General features: G+C 39.6%; 1 pseudogene; it reads left to right on the top strand.

Moving 5' to 3' along the window:
- The first annotated feature begins 1,622 nt into the window (after positions 1-1,622).
- On the top strand, positions 1,623-24,781 carry LOC129766249 (ER membrane protein complex subunit 3-like; annotated as a pseudogene).

Genomic DNA, 24,781 nt, shown 5'->3' with positions numbered 1-24,781 from the left:
TATTTCACGCAACTAGTAAATCGATTTTTCATGAAAATCACATGTAATCAATACGATTGTTTTGGATTTGTTGAATGCCCCAAGTCTCTAGTTGCTAATAATACCATAAGGTGTTCAAATTATCCATTTTTTATGATTTTAACGATTTTCGTCATTGATAAATTATGATCATGGGTTGTCTACCTCTAATCATGGTTTGTCCGTAAAATTATCATGGCTTGTCCGGTATTAGAAATCACCATTTTTAGTGAAAAAATTCGAATTTTTCAATAGATGTTGCATTTCTCATTACTTGAGTTTACAGTCATCATATTGAACCATTCATAATTTAGGCTTTCTTCGAAATATTGCCTTTTTTTTTTGGCATTTTAAAAGCGTTCATCTCAACATACTCAACACAGAGAAACTTTATTTCTGCTATGCGTAAAGGACACAATAAACAAACTGCAGCGCGCCAAACGGTTGTCATAAAAATCATGTGGACAAAACAACATTAGTGAATTGGGCAATCATGATCAGAATTGAGGTCATCGAAATGCAATAATTACATGGTTTAGCCAAGTAAATCTAATACAAATGGTATGCAACCATGATGTTTACAATATTTGTAAGTGTAATCATCCAGAAAAGGGTTGAACACGTGCCAAATAATCATCTGGTGATTGATTAAAAATTACCTCAAGTGAGGAGCGCATTGACACCAATAGAAAGGTGGATTCTATAATCCTTTAAAACATGTGAATCCGTAAAAACATACTTTAATACTACTGTAAATCATGAAGAAGATAATATTATTTATATGTTTTGAAATATTCGAATACCTAATTTAACACACGTGCGCTGAACTAGAGCATTTAAAAATGTAGACAAACAAAAATCATTTACCTTATCTCGTGCAGTACTCGAGAAGCGATACATTCATTTCGCACAATCGCAAACACTCTTACTAGCTCTTAGTCGTCGCAGTAAACAACTGCAACAGAAACAACCACTTAGAAAAAGTGTAGCAGGCTAGACGTATTGTGGCGCGGGAAAAACATCATGTGTATAAATGCCTCACATTTCTATTATAAATTTGTTCGCTCGTTTTCATTTTTCGAAATTTATTCTGAGGTCAATGTAATGGGGACTAAGTCCCCATTTAGCAAGGATAAGGAATCGAGGCGACCCAAGCCGCCAAGATGACGCGATCCGAGTCTACCGCTGACCCGCCGTCGCAAGCGGCGGTGTGTCGCATCCAAACCTGTGTTTCGCTGATTGAGTGGTTGTTTCTGTTGCAGTCGTTTTCTGCAGCGTTTAATTCCGGGAGCCGTTAAAAATACATTGAATTGTGCCAGCTGGAGAGCTATAGCCGAAGCATTGCACAGTATGGGTACTCCCGTCTGTCTGTGTATCCTAGAGAGTTATTTCCAGAGTCGAATACTGATATACGACACAACAATCGGACAGATGACGGCCAAAATTGCAGGGGGCGCCCCGCAAGGCTCCATTCTCCACCCTGTATAATGGAACGAGATGTATGACGAAGTGTTGACACTAAAGCTTCCCAGAGGAGTTGGAATCACCGGCCTCGCTATCATCTTGTACTTACTGTGACTGATGAAACATGCGAGGAAGTCGAAATGTTTGCTACTGAGCTACTGCAGCTACTGAGCAACAGAAGAAGGGTTCAGCAAGCGAAATTACAAGTAGGAGGACAGGTTATAGTTTCCAAACGAGAGCTCAAGTATCTAGGTGTTATTACTGACGACTGGCTCAACTTCAAGGACCACGTAAATTATGCTCGTGGAAAGGCGACTAAATCCACGGCAGTTCTCGCAAGAATAATGCCCAGCATTGCAGGACTCAACAGCAGTAGCAGACGCCTTCTTGCCAGCGTATAAACTTCAGTACTACGGTATGGAGGTCCAGCTTGGGCAACAGCACTAAATACGAAACAGAACCGAACGCTGCTGAACGGAACGTACAAGCTTATTGCGAGTGCTTATCGGACCATATCACTGGAAGCTGTGTATGTTACCACCGAGATGACCCCATTGATATCATTCTAGGAGAGGGCGGCAGATGTTTTGAGCAGAGAACTGCGAATTGTCAGAACACAAGAAATGTGTGTGCAACAGCAAGAACTGAATCGATGAAAAGTGGCAACATATGTGGGTCAATACAAGCAAGGGTAGATAGACCCATCGGCACTTATCTGAAGTAGCGCTTAATGGAGGATCCCAAAATGAAAAATCGAAAAATTCGATTTTTTTTAGTTTAACATTTCCAGGTAGCTTATATACCTTGTACACTGCGTTTCACAACTATAGAACCACTCATTCTTTTCTAAGCTTCCAGAGATATGTAAGAAGTCGGTTGAATTGAAGTATATAGTGTAGAATATAACAACTATCTTCATTTAAAAGTCTGACCATTTGAACTATATTGTTGTGTTCAGGCGTGAAACATTCAAAAACCAAAAATTCCAGTGTTTCATAACTATTGAATCAGATGGAAAAAGTCTCATTCCTTTACAAAATTAACATCAATTTCACATGAATTACAATAAGTTTCTAATTCGTATACCATCTTCAGTTCTCAATCAGTTCAACTCATTTGGGGTGATTTCGACCAAACTGCGCCATATTATAGTGTGTATTTTGTTCTACGCAGTGGATACTGCTCGTTTAAGCTCACTCATACTGATTGTAAGCTATATCTACTATTCGTACGATCACTCCTCATAAGTTCTTGATGGGATTTTTGATTTGGTAAATAAGCTGAATAGTCCTGTTGTTCCCGCTACGTCCAGTGACCCGCCGAGCCCCAAGGTCCCCACTGCTGCTAACGTCTATGCCAAGGCGCCTAGAAGTATAAACTAAGGTGGGCCAACTTGGTAAAACCACTCTTCAGCCATCTTGGAAGTCTACTGTATTTTGTTTGTAAACAAAACACAATACGCTATTGCCGAAGCTCGCTCGTGATCAGTCTGTCTCTTTCACGCTACAAGCAAATAATTCCCCTTCTACTTTCTTCCGTGCTGTTTTCATATACCGCTCTCCTAACCAACTTAGTGACGAAACGGCCTCACCTAGTACCATAGACCCGTCTTGGTCTATGCATCCCAACGAGCACACCTGTGAGAGAATCTTGAGATGGTGATGATTTTACAAACGTCAAAAAATGAGAAGTGGTTGCAAAAGAATTATATAGATTGTTAAACTATTTCCCTTAATACCGCATAACTTAGTGGTAAATTCCTCAAACTTACCTTATTATATACCCTCGAGTCAACAATTACCAGGTAATTGCCATTTGATGAGTTCTAAATTTAAAAACTCCTATTTGAATAACATTTCATAAACATGCCTAAATAACCTACAGTTGAAGACCAGGAAAATATAATCTCCCACGAGATTTGAAAGGTAACTAGACTACGCTAGATTGCACAAATATATTCATTCAAAACGGTAACGAATCAGCAAAAGTAAGAATTTTTTTTAGATGCTCGTGAAATAATGCTTCTCGTTATATTTAGGATTTTCTCTAATAACCCACCCCGAATGGGTTATTTGAACTGAACTTGAATTTGAACATAGGACTAAAGATGACCTATGAATTAGAAATTTATTGTAAGTCATGTGAAATCGACGTTTATTTTGTAAAAGAGCGAGAGTTTTGCCATCTGGTTCTATAGTTATGAAACACTAGAATTTTTGTTTTTTTGAAGTTTCGCGCCTGAACACCAAAATAAAGTTCAAATGGCCAGTCTTTTAAATAAAGATAGTTGTTATATTCTACACTATATACTTCAATTCAACGGACTTCTTACATATCTCTAGAACATCAGAAAAAATAAGTTATTCCATAGTTATGAAACGCAGTGTATACTTCATATACCTCAAAAATGTTAACGACCACAAGAACATAGAAGCTTGGTCAAAACGCGTTTTTATCCAAACCTTGTTTTTGTTACTTGGCGGCACGTTTATTTCAGGATGTTCATTTATTCAAGATTTATAATAAATCGCCAAAAATCAATTTGTGTTAGCCCTTCAAGTAGGGATTTCCCTTAATTTCTAAGCGCAAATGCGATAGCGAGGATTCCTGCACACAAAAACTCGAACACATGATGATGATTTCGGGATATCGGAATGGGTTCTATCGAGATGATGAGAAGTCGTCGATGTAGTTTTTTGTGGTTTTATTCCGCTTTATAATTTAAAAAAATCGTTGGGACTCCTATGTGGATATGTCATCCTGAAAAACAGAGTAACACAAAAAATTTCTTTTGTAACTATAAATGTTGCATTATCATTACTGAAAACTGGCCCCACTGAGAGCCTACATTCTCAGAAATTCTAACAAATAGGGCTGCCAATCTGAATCAACATCCCATCCGTGAATAACTGCCGAAGTTGGCAACTCAAAATCGATTTCAATAAATCGTCCCCTGTACCGTATCTATGTGGAGCAACATTGCAATGATATTTTTTTGCTTTAGTCCACTTCACTCTGAGTCCGATTTTTTTTATCGATTTCGGATCCGCTTTTTATATGACGTCCCAAGCCAACAACAACTGAACCGAGTGCATCGTAGGTCCGCGTGTGGATATTATGCTACCTTCTTATGCTATTCGCTCCATGGAGTTCCTTTTTTTTTTGTTTAAAACTGCTGCTGCCGCGGCTGCTGCTGAAGCTATGTTTTATGCATGAGACCGATATAAACATTAATAAGTGTCAAAGTTTTTATTTCTTTTATACCTTTTTCGCGTTTTTCGCCCGATTTGCTGTTAGCTTTTTTCTGGGTATGTGCACCCAGATCCTGCAAGCCTGTCAAAGTTGGTATTTTGTGGCAAGTTTTTTTTGTCGTATTTTCATGTGGTGTTTTATTCCACAGAAGTACATAAAAGGCTTGCGCTTTGCTACGCTTTTTAGCTGTTAGCTGTTTTGATCCCTCCGGAATTGTACAGGTTGACATCTTTCGCGATAATGAAGCCATGATAACTCAAGCTCTGGCCGAAGGCTGTGAATAAATCTTTGCTCGTTTCGAATTTTATGAGCTTTCAGTTTCGAATTGTGGTGGCGAACGGATTAAATTATCTCAGATGTTTGAAATACATTAGCACATTGCGTTAGGGTTTTCTCTAAACGGGATATTTTGAGGAACCACTGAAACGAAGGATTTGGCCCATTCGAGATAGTAATAAGAGAGAGAAAATTGAACGGTCTAGTCGGTATCGAACCCACGCAACTCATCCAATGGCAAAATCTCGACTCTTGTTCCTAAGACCGCACTTATTTACAATTTCGTCTAGGGTAATGAAACCTCGCTACGCACGTTATAAAATCACATTTTAGCCACACTGCGCAATAAGACCTCCTCCCACCCGTGAGATGTTGGGGTTAGAGCCCATTACAGTTACGAGTGCATGCCGCAAGTCGTCCCTCACGGCGGCATGGCGCAACTGTAACAGATTTAATGACCTCTGCGGCGATAGGTTAAGCATATTCTCTGGGTTCCCTCGGAACAACACAACATCACAATTCGCCGTATGTACGATCATTAACTTTTGCGAGTTGCGGCGGCACTTACTATTGTGAAACGGTCAGAAGGCATTAGCGCTGTTCCGCCATACCGAGCGAACGGAAGCCCAGAGAGCAGAAATTTGCTCCAAGGTTTTACAGACATGCGAGGTGGAAGCCCACCTGTATTTCCATAACGTTGGTTAATTTTTGAGAAAATGAGAAAAACAGAATGAGGTCTGAAAATCGCCCTGCCATGTTCGGGGAACGAGGGTGGCAATGTACGTATAATGGTTCTAGAAACGTGAAACAAATCTATTTTTTATCTACCATCAGTCTAGTAAGATGCTTGGAATGAAATAACTTAATGATGTAGGGTAAAACTATAAGAGTGAAACTCGATGTTGTACGGGAAAGGGTTAAATCGTATTCTACGCGGTATAAAACTTCTACTTTATAATTGCGTATCATTTTATATATGCAGGGTAAGTGGGGGCAATTTGGACCCCTTAAGCAAATCGCCTAATATTTCCAAACCAATACGATCTAAATGAAACATGTCATCTTGTACACTGAGCTACACTTGTTTTCTTTCAATCAACAATGTTTAATCATTGTATCAAGCTTTTTTCATTAAATCGTTTATTTTTACAGGCTCAGTTACATAAGTTTAAAGGAGCCAAACTTCTATCTGTATTGTTACAAGTATATATAGACATTTTTCTAATTCTAATGTTAATGAAGTAGAGAACCGATTACTCGCGGTCGACTCGAATTTAGAAGGGTGACATTTTTTTCAGGAAAAGGAAGGGATATAAGGATATGTTGACAATGTTCACACTCACATTCATCATACTCGATTCTAAAGCCTATATTATATCTAATATGTATTTACATTTCACCTCATTCTATTTTTAGTAAGAAGGGATTTGATTTCTCGCGAAGGAAAAGGAAAAGGAGAATATAAGGATATAAGGACAATCACACACGAAGATTGATAGCTTTTAGGAAGACATATATTTGAGACATGTAATCAAGGTCTAACCGAGCCAACACATCTCTCACCGGCACATTGGGCTGCCTTCTTCTAGCCCGTAGAGAGTTTTCTAAATTCGATCTGGTAACAAGATACTCCTCGCACGAACAAACAACGTGTTCGATGTCGTGGTAACCTTGGCCACAAGCACAGATATTGCCATCGGCAAGATTAAAACGAAATAGTAGCGCGTCTAACGAACAGTGATTGGACATGAGTCGAGAGAAGGTGCGAATAAAGTCCCGACTCAAGTCCAGACTTTTGAACCATGGTTTGAGGCTAACCTTAGGGATAATCGAGTGAAACCACCGGCCCAATTCATCTTCGTTCCACTTACGTTGCCAGTTAGCGATGGTATTTTTGCGGACTAAAGAATAAAATTCATTGAAGGCGATTTGACGCTGATAAATATCGCCTTCAATTGCACCTACCTTTGCTAATGAGTCAGCCCTCTCATTACCCGGAATTGAGCAATGTGAAGGGACACAGACAAAGGTAACGATAGAACAGCGTCTGGTTAAAGCACTCAAAATTTCTCGTATTCGTTCAAGGAAGTACGGCGAGTGCTTTTCCGGCCTCACTGAACGGATAGCTTCGACAGAGCTAAGACTATCCGTTACAATGTAATAGTGTTCAACAGGTCGTGAGGCGACGCTGTCCAGCGCCCAATGTATTGCTGCCAATTCAGCAATATACAATGAACAAGGATTCTGAAGACTGTGGGAGGTGCTAGAAAATTCGTTAAACACTCCAAATCCTGTGGACGCTTTCATAGAGGACCCATCAGTAAAGTACATATTATCACAATTGATACGCCCATACTTTGCATTGAAGATCGTAGGAACGATCCTCGATCGATGATAATCTGGAATTCCATGGATTTTCTCCTTCATGAACAGATCAAAATGTACAGAGGAACTGATGTAGTCAGGAAAACAAACACGGTTGGGAGTATACGAAGAAGGATCAACCTGCATAGAGATGAATTCATGATATGAGCTCATGAATCCAGAATGAAAATTTAGCTCGATAAGCTGCTCAAAATTTCCGATCACCAATGGGTTCATAACCTTACACCGTATGAGGAACCGAAGAGATAATAAATTGAAGCGATCTTTTAGTGGGAGTACGCCTGCCAAAACCTCGAGAATCATGGTATGCGTTGAGGGCATACATCCCAACGCAATACGGAGACAAAGATACTGAATTCACTCGAGTTTAATGAGGTGTGTTTTGGCAGCTGATTGAAAACAGAAACTGTCATACTCCATCATTGAGAGAATAGTTGTTCGATACAACATTATAAGATCTTCTGGGTGGGATCCCCACCAGGTGCCGGTAATTGTACGGAGAAAGTTTATTCTTTGTTGGCATTTTTAACTCAGATACCTAATATGGGCCCCCCAAGTACATTTGGAGTCGAACCAGACCCCAAGATACTTGAATGACATAGCATGAGTGATCGGTTTACCCAAAAGTTGAAGCTTTGGTTTTGCTGGTCTGTGCTTTCTAGAAAAAACTACCATCTCTGTTTTCTCCGTGGAGAATTCGATCCTTAGCCCAATGACCCAGGTTGAAAAATTGTTCGAAGTATCTTGTAAGGGTTCTTGCAGGTCTGATTCGTTTGATCCTACGACAGACACCACTCCATCATCTGCAAGTTGTCTTAGGTTGCAATTTTGTGTGAGGCAATTGTCAATATTGCTTACATAGAAGTTGTACAAAAGGGGGCTTAAACATGAGCCCTGGGGGAGTCCCATGTAGGAGATCCGACTTACTGTCGAATCCCCATGAGAAAAATTCAAATGTTTCTCACAAAGCAAGTTATATAACATATTATTCAATAGAGGCGGCAGACCCCGATAATGGAGTTTGTCGACAGGACCTCTATTGAAACTGAATCAAAGGCCCACTTCATGTCCAAGAATACTGAAGCCATGTGTTTTTTTTTCGGCGTAAGCCATTTGAATTTCTGAAGAAAGCAACGCAAGACAATCATTAGTCCCCTTGCCCCTGCAGAACCCATATTGTTTATCTGAGAGTAGGCCATTCGTTTCAACCCATCGATCAAGGCGAAACAAGATCATTTTCTCCAACAATTTCCGTATACAAGACAGCATTGCTATTGGGCGGTACGAATTGAAGTCGGACGCGGGTTTTCCGGGTTTTTGAATAGCTGTAACTCGTACTTGTCTCCAATCATCCGGAACAATATTATGTTCCAGAAACCGATTGAATAAATTCAACAAGCGATGTTTCGCCACATCAGGGAGGTTTTTCAACAAGTTGAACTTAATTCGATCCGTTCCCGGAGCCGAATTGTTACAAGAAAGGAGAGCAAGAAAGAATTCTACCATCGAAAACCCGGAATCAAGATCGCACCTATCTTGTGGTATATCTCGAATAATTTTTTGCACGGGAGCGGAATCGGGACAAACCTTCCGCGCAAAATTAAAAATTCATCGATGTGAATATTCTTCGCTTTCATTCGTTGAAGAGCGATTTCTCATGTTTCGAGCCACTTTCCATAATTTTTTCATTGACGTTTCTCGTGACAAACCTCCCACGAAATTTCGCCAATAAGCACGTTTTTTTCCTTTGATCAAGTTTTTAAATTGATTTTCAAGGTCCAAATACGACTGAAATTTTTCAATGGTTCCACGTTTCCGAAAAGCTTTGAATGCGTTCGATTTATCCTGATAATGCTTGGAACATTGGCTAACCCACCATGGATTGGGAGGCCTTAGGCGAAGAGTGGAACCTGGGTAAGGTAAACCATCTCTGGAATTGATGGCTATAGTAATCGCGTCCGCATATTTTTTCCAGTCAATGTGTCTTGTGAGATCATATGTCATGTTTATAGATTCAGAAGAATTCGACCCAATGGTGATGGAAATTTTGATTGGCAAGTGATCACTACCGTTGGGGTTCTGGATTACATTCCACTCGCAATCTAACGATAGTGAATTCGAGCAAAGCGAGAGGTCAAGAGCACTTGGGTTAGCAGGAGGTTTAGGTACACGTGTTGTTTCCCCAGTGTTCAAAACGGTCATATTGAAGCTGTTACAAAGGTCATATATCAACGATGAACGATTGTCGTCGTACTGTTCCCCCCAGGCAGTTCCGTGAGAGTTGAAGTCTCCCAAGATCAATCGTGGCTCAGGAAGGAGTGAGCACATGTCAACAAGTTGCCAGCGGCTAACCGCAGCTCTCGGAGGCTAATACAAGCTGACAATACAGAGGTCTTTGCCTCTGATGTTTGCATGACAAGCAACAGCTTCGATCCCCCCAATAGGTGGAAGGTCAATTGTCAAAAATGAGTGGCACTTATTGATCCCCAATGGCACCCCTCCGTATCTGTCAACACGTTCCAAGCGTATAATATTAAAATCGTGGAAAAAGATGTCATCTCGCGAAGAAAGCCAGGTTTCGGACAGAGCAAAAACGCCACTTTTGAAGTTATGAATTAAAAATTTGAATGTATCCAATTTAGGGATAAGACTACGACAATTCCACTGTAAAACAGTGATATCTCCGACCTCTCTATTTGAATTAGACATCAAGAGAGATAATCATTGAAAGGAGGGGCCATGTTTGCATCAATTGTTGCAAAATTGTATTCAATACTGGAAGCATTAAAATGACAATGGAGTCGGAAACATTAAAGCATGTGAAGATTTGAGCCAGAAGGTCAGTCAACTTTATAAATCCCGATTGGGGAGTTGAGTACGGAGATGTATGCAAACACCGATTCAGTTTGCATACATCTCCGTACTGATTAAGTAGGGTGACCAAACTATCGGCCAATACAAAGTTCGCAGTTTGTGGGGGGGTCTAATAGAGTACTCTAAATATGATTTATCCACCCCTGATCTTAATTTGCGCATGTTCTGCGTTTCGTTAGAAAACTGAGATAATTATTCGGCTATTTTTATTTGTTTTATAATTTTTTTTGATACATTTATCATTTCTAATTAAATGTGCTTGAAAATATCCCTGGAAATATCATTGCACTATTTTGGTGGATTTTTGAAAAGATTTTTGAAAATAAATTTAAAGCATCGATTACATCTGTTCATAAGTTGTTGTTGATCAAAGAAGCAATAATAAATTCGAAGCCTTTTTTTATCTGTATTATAGTGATTTTCAACTCATTTGGCTGGTTCGTCACTTTACTTCCAATTTTTGGAAGAATGTCGGGAGTGAGAATTGAACTCGTGACCCTTAGCGTGAGAGGCATGGATGTTACCCCTACGCCAGATCGCCTCAAAATTCGAAGCTCGATAAAAGCATTTTCCAATACGCTTCTATTGGTGTAACAATACATGGCAACTCTGACCCAGTAATGGCATCATGAAATACGCGAGAATTCGCTTGGAAGCAACCAAATATTTATTGAAATTGATATTGATATATAATGTCTGTTTAGGGCCTTCGAAGAGTTTTATTTACAGACTTATCCCATTTTTTGACCAGACGAACCTATTCATAATTTTCACAGAATTTGAATGTCAAAAGAGGACTAGGGACGTGAGTGAAATCAAAAATCTAGCTTTCTTATCTCTATAGACAGAAATAAACATAGTTTAGTTTACTCAAATAAGTGCTCCCGTGGCCGAGTTGTTAGCGTCACACCTAACACACCGTTCTGGTCGGGGAAATTTTCGTCGAGAAAATTTCCTTCGACTTACACTGTGGTCACGCCTATTCTAGGGCTTGCAACTAAGAATGCATTCAGAGCTTGTTATTTAGCCTAGATATCTCATCTAAGTACTAATAAAAATGACGCAATTAATACTACGTTGGGACGGCGAAATTACTCTAGGAACGATAGTGCCATTGAGGAAGAAGAACCTAATAACTCAAATACGAAAAAAAAATAACATAGTTTTGAAAATGTCCTTTTATGTAGAGCCAAATATGACATTTCAAATGCCACTAACAAACATTTTCTATGTTTGTCCCAGAAAGAAAGAACAAACAGATGAGGAGAATGTATTTTTGGGGAAGAAATGTCAATAACTTTGAGTAGAAATGAGATACTGACAAGTTGTGCATTGCAAAATATTTGTCTTAGAGAGCTCTAGAAGTCTACTGAAGACAGTTTGCATTTAGTATTTGAAATATGAAAGTAAGAGCAAAGAAACCGTTTTTTCATGGTGACCCTAACGCAACTTATAAAAACTGCGCTATATTTTTAGAAATAGAAGAACACCTTTTTCTACAAAGTTGTTTAAAATAACTGGTGCTACAATTATGTCGAACTATGTTTACCTCTATTTATAAAGATAAAAAAGTTAGATTTTTTAATTCATCGAATATTTTGGTCACCCTATTTTTGGCAACATGAAGATGAGCGCAATGTCTAGAGAATAACTGTCGAGCTCTAGATGCTTATTTCCACTTTAAATGCACCAGGAGGACCATTGTGGATTGGTTTAGTGGATTCATGATGTCACGCCACCCTTTGTACCTGTACCTGTACTGGTTCCTGGCCAAGACATCTAGTATCGATCCCAGAACACTGTTACTCATTGAATTACTTTACATAAACATAAGTATGGATTGCTTCGACAACTCGCAAGCAGATCGGTCGAACCTATATTTGATCCGATACAGGTGTTTTTTTTACATCCGTTTCTAGTGTGTATTTTTTCATCTGGTGCGCTGCGAGCGAAGTAAAGCTCATAAAAAGTGGTGCGGAGTAGAAGTTTATTTTCCTCTTTCTTCTTTCATCATTCTGTATAGCTTCTGTGCACGATTTACACCATTGTTTAAACTTTGTGTTTACCAAATCGGCAAGCGTTGGCATTAGGGGTGTCCATTTTGATACATCACTGTTGAACTATTATTGGAACTTTTTTCATTTTCAAATTACACATAATAACAAAAATTGAAATAAATAAAATTTTCAACAATAACTAATATAGAAATATAATTTCTTTTGCTAATTTATATTTTCCAAATTATTATATTCTGTTCATATCGAACAGTTGTCTACTTCTTCGTTTTTATTAATATGGCAGAGGGCGGGGAGGATCCCCCATCCACGCCAAAGAATATATCAGATAATGAACCTCCTCCTGAAGAGCAGGAGGATGAAACAGAAGATGAGGAGGAAAATTCTGTTTACGAGATAGAAAGCTCTGAAGATGAGGAAAAAGACGAGAAGCAGGGTTTTCGTCTAAAAGAATACCCTGATGGCGCCAAGGGCCCATTTATCGTATACTTTAGACGAAAATCCAAACCTCTTAATGTCATTCGCATCTCAAAATAGTTGACACAGAAATTTTCCGAAGTTACCGAGATTACTCGGATGGGGCCAGACAAATTACGAGTTGTCGTCTCCAGCAGAACCCAAGCGAATGAAATAACGCGCTGTGATCTCTTTGCGATCGAGTATCGCGTATACGTACCCTGTTGCAACGTTGAAATAGACGGTGTAATAAACGAAAAGGGTTTGACTCGAAAAGAGATACTCGATGGTGTCGGTCGCTTCAAGAACTCTTCACTTAAAAGTGTGAAGATTCTTGCATGCGATCGACTGAAATCTGTGTCACTTAAAAATGACAAACGAGTCCTCAATCGGACAAACTCTTTTCGTGTGACATTTGAGGGTTCCGCCCTTCCTAACTACGTTGCAATAGGTGCACTTCGTTTACCTGTTCGGTTGTTTGTACCCCGGGTAATGAAATGCAACAAATGTATGCAACTCGATCACACGGCCACCTATTGTTGCAACAAAAAACCTTGCGCAGATTGTGGAGAGAGCCATGATGAGAATCCTTGCCCGAAAGAGCGCAAGTGTCTTCATTGAGGCGGGACTCCTCATGATCTTACTCAATGCCCGGTGTACATACAACGAGGGGAAAAAATCAAGCGTTCCTTAAAAGAACGTTCCAAGCGGACTTATGCAGAAATGCTTAAGAGTCCCGTTCCAACGACTCAGGACAATCCCTACTCCATTCTGCAGAACGACGAGCCTGTTGCTGACGCTCCCAATGCAGGAAGTTCCGGTACATCGCAGGGTGCCATCAGGAAAAGAAAAATTACTTCTTTTCCATCACTCCCCAGAAAGAAAACCGAAACTTCCCAAGTTGGAATGAAAACTCGAATCGAACGTGCTGAGAATAGACCGAAGCAAGTACCTCCTGGTTTAAGCGGTTCTTCTACGCACCAGGGGTCCTCAGCACTTCCCGGAGCAGCACCCAACACGTCTGCTCCTTTTTCGCGGTCGAGGCAACACCCACAATCTGGCTTGCTTGCGCTTTCTGACCTGGTGGACTACATTTTAAATGCTTTAAATATAAACAACCCTCTTAAAAGCATAGTATTATGTTTGCTTCCGATTGTGAGAACATTTTCGAAAGAAAAATGTGGTTTTTCGGCAGCGTTCATTTCCCTCGATGCCTGATTCAGTGCAAGAGGTCAAGGATTTGACCACTGTAATACAGTGGAATTGCAGAAGCATTATTCCTAAACTAGATCAGTTTAAATTTTTAGTTCAAAGCTCTAACTGTGATGTATTTTCTCTCTGTGAAACATGGCTTTCTTCAGCCGATGAGCTGAATTTCCACGATTTCAACATTATTCGCCTCGATCGAAATGACTCGTTTGGTGGCGTACTATTGGGGATTAAAAAATGTCACTCCTTCTATAAAGTCACTCTCCCATCGATGACAGGCATTGAAGTTGTTGCTTGCCAGACACAAATCAATGGCAAAGACCTCTGCATTGCTTCGATATATATCCCTATCAGAACTACGGTAGGCCGCCATCAGTTCTTTGATACTATCGAGGCAATGCCGGAGCCGCGGTTAATCTTAGGTGATTTCAACTCCCATGGAACAGCATGGGGATTACTCTACGATGACAACCGTGCCACTTTGATTTATGATCTGTGCGACAACTTCAAATTGACAGTTTTGAATACTGGGGAAGCAACCAGAATAGCCAACCCTCCTGCACGGGCAAGCATGCTAGACATATCTCTATGCTCTTCTTCGTTATCCCTGGATTGCATGTGGAAGGTAATCCAAGATCCCCACGGTAGTGATCACCTACTAATAATTTTATCGATCGCTAATGAATCAAGCTCTCGTGAGTCAGTCAATATTTCGTATGACCTCACGAAGAATATTGACTGGAGAACATTTGCGGAAATAATATCTGAAGCAATTGTTTCAATGCATGAACTTCCTCCACTCGAAGAGTATAACTTTATATCGAGTTTGATTTACGAAAGCGCACTTCAAGCTCAAAAGAAACGTGTACCGGCTACCACTTTCCGACGTCGTCCTCCATCACTTTGGTGGGACAAGGAGTGTTCAAAGGTCTACCTTGAAAAATCATCCGCTTTCAAAAAATTCAGGAAAACTGGATTAGTGGAATGGTTTCTAAAGTACCAAGCTCTAGAAGCCAAACTAAAAGGTTTGATTAAAGCAAAAAAGCGTGGATATTGGCGGAAGTTCGTCAATGGTTTGTCAAGGGAGACCGCTATGAGCACTCTTTGGAATACGGCTAGGAAAATGCGTGGCTGGAACCATACAAACGAAAGTGAGGAATACTCTGACCGTTGGATTTTTAACTTTGCAAGGAAGGTTTGCCCCGACACCGTTCCTGCACAAAACGTCGTACGCGACATTCCACTTCAAAGCGATTATGAGAATTTTTCGATGGTGGAATTCTCAATTGCCCTTCTCTCATGTAACAATTCAGCTCCGGGGTCGGACAAGATTAAATTCAACTTGTTGAAAAATCTAACCGACTTGGCAAAACAGCGTTTGCTGAACTTGTTCAACAAGTTTCTGGAGCTGAATATTGTCCCGCATGACTGGAGACAAGTGAGAGTGATAGCCATTCGGAAACCCAACAAGCCGGCTTGCGATCACAACTCGTATAGGCCGATTGCAATGTTATCCTGTATTCGTAAATTGTTAGAGAAAATGATTCTACTTCGTTTGGACAAGTGGGTCGAAACGAACAATTTGCTGTCAAATACGCAGTTTGGCTTCCGCCGAGGTAAAGGGACAAATGATTGTCTCGCGCTGCTATCTTCTGAAATCCAAATCGCATTTGCTCGCAAAGAACAAATGGCTTCCGTTTTTCTCGATATCAAAGGGGCATTTGATTCAGTTTCCATGGAAATTCTCTCAGAGAAGCTTCATAATCGTGGACTTTCACCAATTCTTAACAATTTCCTGTACAATTTACTATCAGAAAAGCACATGATTTTCTCTCATGGCAGCTCGAAATCTTCTCGATACAGTTTTATGGGCCTACCACAAGGCTCCTGCCTAAGCCCCCTCTTGTACAGTTTTTACGTCAATGATATGGATGATTGTCTAACTAGAGACTGCACGCTGAGACAACTTGCAGACGATGGAGTTATTTCCATCACGGGTACTAATCCCGTCGTTCTGCAAAAGTCGTTGCAAGATACCCTGAACAATCTGTTCACGTGGGCCCTCAAGCTGGGTATCGAATTCTCTACGGAGAAAACTGAAATGGTCGTTTTTTCTAGGAAGCACGAACCCGCCCAATTCCAGCTTCACCTATCCGCCAAAACGATCCAACACTCTATGTTTTTCAAATACCTGGGTGTATATTTTGATTCTAAGTGTACCTGGGGGAGACATATTGCGTATTTGAAACAGAAATGCCAGCAAAGAATCAATTTTCTCCAAACAATTACCGGAACATGGTGGGGTGCCCATCCAGGAGACCTCATTCAGTTGTACAAAACAACGATATTATCAGTGTTAGAATATGGCAGTTTTTGCTTCCGATCAGCTGCCAGGATTACTATTCTCAAGCTGGAGAGAATACAATATCGTTGCTTGCGTATAGCCATGGGGTGTTTGCATTCGACACATACGATGAGTCTCGAAGTTTTGGCAGGAGTACCCCCGCTTACTCTTCGGTTCACAGAATTATCCTACAGATTTCTCATCCGTTGCAAGATCATGAATCCATTGGTAATTGATAACTTCGAAAATCTACTGCAACTGACTCCTCAGTCAAGTTTTATGTCTTTATACCATGAGTACCTTACACACGACGTGCTCCCTTCACCAGGCATCTCCAACCAAGTTTGCTTCTCATACTTCTGCAATTCCTCTGTCATTTTTGATCTGTCAATGCGACAAAAAATCCATGGAATCCCAGATCACCTACGCTCCGATTCTATTCCGCCGATATTTTCGGCAGAATATGGGAAAGTTGGATCTGATAAAATGTTCTTTACTGACGGTTCATTCATAAACGGGTCCACTGGCTTCGGCATCTTCAATGAAAATTCCAGTGCCTCTTTCAATGTATGTCGCTGAACTGGGTGCGATATATTACGCATTAGGGATCATTGAAACATTGCCCATCGACCACTATTTTATTTTTTCAGACAGTCTCAGCTCAATAGAGGCAATCCGCTCAATGAAAGTTGATAAATCTTCAATCTTCAGACAGTCTCAGCTCAATAGAGGCAATCCGCTCAATGAAAGTTGATAAACGCTCATCTTATTTCCTAACAAGAATAAGACAACTATTGAGTGTTTTGGTCGAAAAATTATTCAAGATTACCTTAGCATGGGTTCCCTCTCATTGCTCGATTCCGGGGAATGAGAAAGCGGACTCGCTAGCTAAGGTGGGCGCTTTAGAAGGCACACTTTTTGAAAAGCAAATTGCTTATAATGATTTTTTCCACATTCCTCGTCAGTATACGCTCGTAAGTTGGCAGCGCATGTGGAGTGAAGATGAGTTCGGTCGTTGGTTACACACGATTATCCCTAAGGTCTCGACGAGTGCATGGTTCAAGGGATTGAATGTAGGTCGTGATTTCATTCGCGTGATATCTCGGCTTATGTCCAATCACTACAACCTAAACGCGCATCTCTATCGCATTGGGCTCGCAGCAAACAATCTTTGTGATTGTGGCGATGGCTACCACGACATCGAGCATGTTGTCTGGTCGTGTATCCGGTTCCATGCTGCTCGCTCTCAGCTCTTTAGAGCACTGAGAGCACAAGGCAGACAATCGGATATCCCCGTCCGGGATATCTTAGGTAGCCGGGATCCTGATCTTCTGCTTCATCTATACCTGTTCCTCAGAAACGCCGATGTCAACGTTTAATGATGTTTCCTTCGTTGTGTCCCCGTTTCATATCCCTCCTATCCGATCGATAAACTTTTACACACTCTTTACAGATGCACGGGCCGAAGGTTGTGCAGTCCACCGATGATTCAACAAGAGCCAAAGGTTGTACCGCTCATGACAACTCTACACGAGCTGATGATTGCGCCGGCTAGTGACCATTCTATCCTGGATTCCTCGAGTCGAGAAAGACGCACCACGCTAGATATGGGGTACAGACTAGGGGGGCGTTGCTGATTAATGGTCAGCTGCATCCCAATAGGAAGTATCCCGTGTCGGGCACACGTACAGAGCATCGAAGACTGCGACATACCAATTATGAGAGCACTTGTAATACTAACCTCGAGTCAACCGCGAGTAATCGGTTACATATTACTAACATAGTCTAAGCAAACATTGTCAAAATATTGAACTCCCGGCCCCGTTAGGCTGACGCCATATGAGCCTTAATAAAATATATATTTTGGATAAAAAAAAAATAAGTATGTTTTTTCGATGACCCACACACATTGTTCGTATTATCCAATCGAGTGGTCATCGAGTATGTGTGGTTGTGGATCATTGTGGTTGATACTATTTCTGTCTGAAAATAACGTTCATAATATATGTTTTTCTGGGTATATTCCCCCTCACAGTGTATTGTGTTTGAAGATAAGGTTTTGATTTCTCTGTTGTGTATCAAGTGTTGTAGACTGGTGCAGAATTGAATCTGTTTTTACCTGAATCGAATTCACACGATTCAACATTACAGTGCCTACGCTGTTGTTTTACAGTCGCCCTCGCTGCTTTGTGTTTCTTTGTTGTGACGGTACTGTGTTGTACGAGTTTTGTGGTGCGAAAAAACTGTGGTTGTGTCGGATAGCTGTCGGAATCGTAGCACACTAACCGATTAGCTAACAGAAAAAAATTCGCGGTATACATAGCTGGCAATCAGACTATGTATGCCCGTTGATTCTGCTTAGGATAGAGATTGACGAGGTAGGTCGAATGATTATTGAAAGCGGTCCGGCCTCACATTATTTGATTAGCACAGAAACTTAGCGCGGCGCTCGTCATACAGCAGATTCATATTGTATGTGTATGTTATTGTGGCACAGAGTAGGTACTGTTTGTTTACATTGTGAATGATTCCACTGCGCGCTTGATCGCATAACTGGCTGAAATCACATGCGTGCATTTGGTTTTAAAATTTGTTTTTTTTTTCTTCTTTTTTTTTTTTTTTCTTCGTTTGGTTTTGTTTTGTTTTATTTTTGTTTTATATTAGTCTGACTTTTATTATTTAACATTATTTGACATTATTATTATTTAACATTATTTGACATTATTATTTAACATTATTAACATTATTTATTTGGCTTGTATTGTCGTGACTTGACCTTCAATATGGACAGCGATATCATTTGTGTTGTTTGCGAACGTAAAGAAAATGACCCCATGAAGATACTTACGTGTTTGTACTGTTTTTCTAGTTTTCATTTAAAATGTAGAAATATTATTGGCAATGCTTGTCGTCGTATTCGTGACAAGCCGTTTTTCTGCACTCCTGACTGTGGTAAAATTTATCAACGCATAGTAGAAATGTCCGATAACAAGAAAACGCTGACTGAAACTCTCACTAATGAACTGAAATCTACAGTCAATAACATAATTGGTACTGAATTGCTCAACTTTAGATCTGAGGTGAAGCAAATAACTACAGCTATAGAGAGTTCCCAAGAGTTTTTGTCAGCTAAATTTGATGCTATTTCCGAAGACTTCAATAAAATAAAATTAGAGAACGAAGATTTGAAGCTCGAAATTTCCAACCTGAAGAAATCTTATTCTGCGTTAACTGATACGGTCCACAAACTTGAGCTGTGTAATGACAGAACTAACCGATTAATGAACGAGAAAAATGCCATCTTCATGGGAATTCCGGTAACACAAAACGAAAATACCTTGCAAATCATTGACAAAACAATCAAATATCTGGGGATTGAGTTGAAATCTGGTGCCATAAAGTCTGTTACCAGACTAAAATCCAAAAATAACTCTGATAAACCACTTATTCCAATCAAAGTCGAGTTCGAGGATGTTGCAGATAAAGAAATTATATTTCAAAAAAAGAAACAAATAGGGAAACTGCTGTCAACAGCTATTGATCCGACGCTGCTCTTAAATGGCAGACCTACCTCAGTTTCTGTACGCGATGAATTAACCCAATATTCTTCTGATCTTCTTCGTGAATTACGTGACTCCCAGGAGGTTTTGAAAATAAAATATGTTTGGCCTGGAAGAAATGGAGTTATTCTAGTTAAGAAGAACGACGGCGATAGACCAGAGATTATTAAAAATAGGGACGACATAAGCAAACTAACGACACGTTATCTAAATGCCATGGTTACTCCTTCTCCAAAGAGGAAAAGGTATGTTCATAACAACGACGCTCTCTAAAAAATCCGTGACAAAATAAGCATCATCTTACTTGACGTTGTATATTCCAATGACTAATAATAAAGCTATGAATTTTTATCATGACGATATTAATGACTTTAACATTGGATTGAGTACTCTTAACGGTGAACACCTGAGAATTCTCCAATGGAATCTACGAGGAATAAATGACTTATCAAAATTTGACAATATTAAGCTGTTTCTTGACCAATGTAATGTGTCCATAGATGTAATTGTAATTGGTGAGACATGGCTCAAAGCTGAATACTGTTCGATTTATAACATTGTTGGGTATACAGCTGTATTTTCGTGTCGAGAAGTCTCTGCTGGTGGGTTGGCTGTTTTTGTGAACAATTCAATAAGAAATAGAATTATTGACAATCAGACTGTGAATGGATTTCATTTTATACACATCGAGCTGTCTATAAATGGTCAGTTATTTGAAATACTAAGTGTATACCGTCCTCCTTCTTTTGACTTCAACAAATTTCATGACATTTTAGAAAATAAACTAAGTGCCTCAAAGTCTAGACCCCTATTCGTTGTTGGTGATATCAATATTCCTGTGAATCTGTCACATAATAACATTGTGTTACGGTACACTAGCCTCCTACAATCACTGGGATTCGTGTGTTCGAATACCTATGTAACACGTACAGTAAGCAATAATATTTTAGACCATGTTGTATGTAGACTTGACGATGTGCCATATCTTCGTAACGACACGGTTTTTTCAGACTTGAGTGATCATTCGTTGATAATCTCCTCATTAAAATTATATGGATGTAAAGAAAAAACTAAATTGACTAAGACTATTGTAGATCGCAGAAGTCTTAACGCCTGCTTCAAAGATTTCCTGAACACGGTTGTTTGCGGAGAGAGCGTCGAGTTGTGTTTGAGTAATCTTACGTCAACGTACAACTCAATGTTGTCTCAATGCTCCAAAACTATTTCTGTGGAGATAAAAACCAAAGGAAAAAACTGTCCTTGGATGTCTTTTGACCTTTGGAAATTGATAAAAATGAAAAACAAAATTCTGAAGAAGGTTAAGACTCGACCAAATGACTCGCACTTGAAAGAGATGTTAATACACATAACAAGCAAAGTTCTCTCTGAAAAACGTAAATGTAAAAGAGTATATTTCCAACAAGTGTTGAACTACTCAAGTCAAGCCAAAATGTGGAAAACAATTAATTGTTTACTTGGACGCTCTACCCAGAAATCAGAAATTACACTAACCCACAACGGTGCGAAAATTTCTAACGATGAGGAAGTGTGCGAAATTTTCAATAACTATTTCTCGAAAATTGGGCAGGAATTATCGAACAAAATTCCCAGAAATAACGACCACTCACCGCTTACTCATTCTCGATATGTCCAAAACTCGATCTTTCTGCACCCATCAACACCAAATGAAGTTTTAAGATTAATAAATGAACTGAACAGTAAAAAAACTTGCGGCCCTGATAACGTCCCGGCACAATTAATTAAAGAGAACTCGTCAGTTTTCGCTAGAATCTGCTCAGACATGTTCAACAGAATACTAACCACAGGTAGTTATCCTAAATGCCTCAAAGTAGCTAGAGTAGTGCCAGTCTTCAAATCTGGTGAAGCCTCGAATCCATGCAATTATCGACCAATTTCAACGCTTTCTGTATTCAACAAGATTTTTGAAAGAATGCTTGTGAACAGATTATGCGAATTCTTCGACATAAATAAAGTCTTCTACAAGTTTCAATACGGTTTCAGGCGAGGTTGTAGTACGACAACAGCAGTCACTGAGCTTGTAGATGAAATTATTAATGGAATTGACCAAAAAATGATGGTTGGTGCACTCTTCCTAGACCTTAAAAAGGCTTTTGACACTATCGATCATAGTATATTATTGAAAAAACTGAACACGTACGGAATCCGAGGAATAGCCAATGATATAGTGCGAAGTTATTTAACTGATAGGCAACAATATGTAGCAGTAAATAATGCCAAAAGCACATTGTGTTCTATAAATATTGGGGTACCTCAAGGCAGCAATATTGGACCTCTGTTATTTTTGTTGTATGTGAACGATATTGGCAATCTACCTTTAAAAGGAACTGCAAAACTGTTTGCTGATGATACAGCTCTATTTTACCCAAGTCCCGACTCGGGAACTATAGTGTCACATATCGAGTATGATCTGGTTCTTCTTGGGGATTACTTTCAGTCCAATCTACTGTCACTCAACCTGACGAAGACTAAATACATGTTCTTCCATTCTCCTAGGAAGAAAATAACGATAGGTGCTGATCCATATATTTTAAATGTACCTATTAAAAAGGTGCATAGCTTCAAATACCTGGGTGTCATTTTAGACTCAACCTTGTCGTGGAGCTTCCATGTAAATTTCGTCGTAAAAAAACTCGCATCCCTTTGTGGTATCTTGAAGAGAGTATCACCTTTCCTGCCTCACAAAGCTCTGATTAACTTCTATTTTGCATGCATCCATTCTCAACTCCAATACGGGCTACTGGTTTGGGGCTATGCATGCAAAACAAGACTTAAAAAAATACAAACATTGCAGAACAGGTGTCTTAAAATAATTTATAGGCTACCGAGTTTGTACTCAACTCTAGACCTGTATCAAAATGAGACTCACAGTATCTTGCCTCTTATTGGATTGCGGGAACTTCAGTCTTTGAAACTTATACATAACATATTACACAATAACAACATACACCATAACATGACAATCCCCACCGCGAGTCATCATTACGTTACACGACAAGCACAACACTTATTACGAACTCGAGCAACATCTAGCATTGGTCAACAGCGTTTTCTTTTTAATGGACCGTCGCTATTCAACAGTTTACCTTCGCATATCAGGTCGATAACCAGTATAGACTTGTTCAGGGCAAAGCTGCGATTGCTCCTGAAGACGAAAATTAACTCTTTTTTAATATAGATATTTCAATTTTTTATGTAGACAGACTGACAGACAGACATAATTGTAGACATACAGTAGTCTGATCTTAAAAATTAGTTTAATTGTGCACTCTTTTTGGATCCCTTAAAAGAATATCACTTCACTGGGATCCAACAGGTACTAATTGTTATGTATTGTACTCTTACCTCTAAGTGTTGTAGCGTCCTGTGAAAAAAAAAAGGAGACCAACTCTAGGAAGCTCGAGTATGAGTTTCTTAGAGATGGGGGTGAGAGGAGGGAAAAATAAAAAAAAAAAAAAAAAAAAAAAAAAAATCTATGACCAAGTCACTCCACATGAAATTTGTCCCCACTTACTCTACATAAAACTCGTGCTCCTCGCTCGTTCGGGAAGGAGACGCACAGTGGTCCCTCAGAAATTCTAGGTGGAATTAAATAGAAAAATGAATGGAAATGCCTTGAAATTTGGTGTGCGGGGGTTTTCGAAGATCTATTTTTGAGTAATTTTGGTTATAAACTCTAAAGGAAGGGCTGGGGAAGGAGGTAAAATTTGAAATTTTCGGAAAAAAACGCGTATTTTCAAACTCATTGAAAACGTTTTCAATATTCTCTTTACCCAAAACCCAGAAGGGGGTACAGAGGGAAGGGATAAAATTATTCAAAAATCGAAAAACACGTGTGGGGTATCAAAATATTTATCGCATTTTTTCGCAAAGTGGTCAGAAGTGGCCAGAAGTCATAAAGGAAAAGGGAAAAAAACTTTGGAGGTATTTGGGAAATTTTACGATAAAAAGCTACCAAATCTTTAGTAATGTAAACATTAGTAGAATGGAAATATTTTCTGTAAATATTAACAATTGTATGTGAAAGGAATGTCAGAAGCAATACACATCCCTGCCAACGATTGGTATATTTTACTACGCTGCATCGGTAACTCTGGCGCTTATCATTACTGGAAGCCGCGAAGAAAATGTAAACAGTACATTATTCACCTGATTGCCGAGCTGATAATTGAGTTGAGTGGCACTATTTTTCGATCTTGATTTCATCACAGAAGACGGTCAAATCAACCCAGATTCAGGATAGGTAAGTGAAATTCTTGAAATTTAATTGAATTTATGTTATTTAATCAACATTGATACATATTGAACAGCCAAGCGATGATCCATGCTTGTCTGCTGCGGGAGAATGCGGAGACCTTACTTCAATAATGAGGAATCTAGGTACTTCGAGACAAAAAAACGAGCCCCGTTGAGTTCTAATTCCACCGCTATGCTGTCGGATTTGGTCAAGGGCAATTTCATAAACGATTTGACATAAACGATCGGAGGTTCGATCAATTGGATGTTTTCCGGATTCGTCAAGACAAAGGTTTCGTTTCCACTGACGCTTTATCTCAAAGTAGCAACGGGGCATAGAACTGGCTTCACTTAATGTCGCCTGTGTTTGTCAGCTTCGTAGTATTTCCCGAATTTGTTTGACTAAGAAGTATTTACACACTGGTCCTGGGAGAGAATCATGGTGCGCCTATCGTAGCTGTTTGTAGTTATAACTTTTTCCTAACTTGTAGCCGCGGACCCAATCGATGCATGATCAGAGGTCAGGCGCTGCAATGGACATGTCACAAGATCCCAAAGCAGAATGGGAACCATTTGAAATGACCGAATACCAGAATGCATTGGTTGATATCGAAGCAGCTCAATTCATAAATGTTGCTAGTATCGCATTTTAA

The sequence above is a fragment of the Toxorhynchites rutilus genome, chromosome 2 (assembly GCF_029784135.1).
Source record: "Toxorhynchites rutilus septentrionalis strain SRP chromosome 2, ASM2978413v1, whole genome shotgun sequence".
Lineage (NCBI taxonomy): Eukaryota > Metazoa > Arthropoda > Insecta > Diptera > Culicidae > Toxorhynchites > Toxorhynchites rutilus.
The sequence above is the reverse complement of the archived record's forward strand: the minus strand, read 5'-3'. Positions and strand labels throughout refer to the sequence as shown.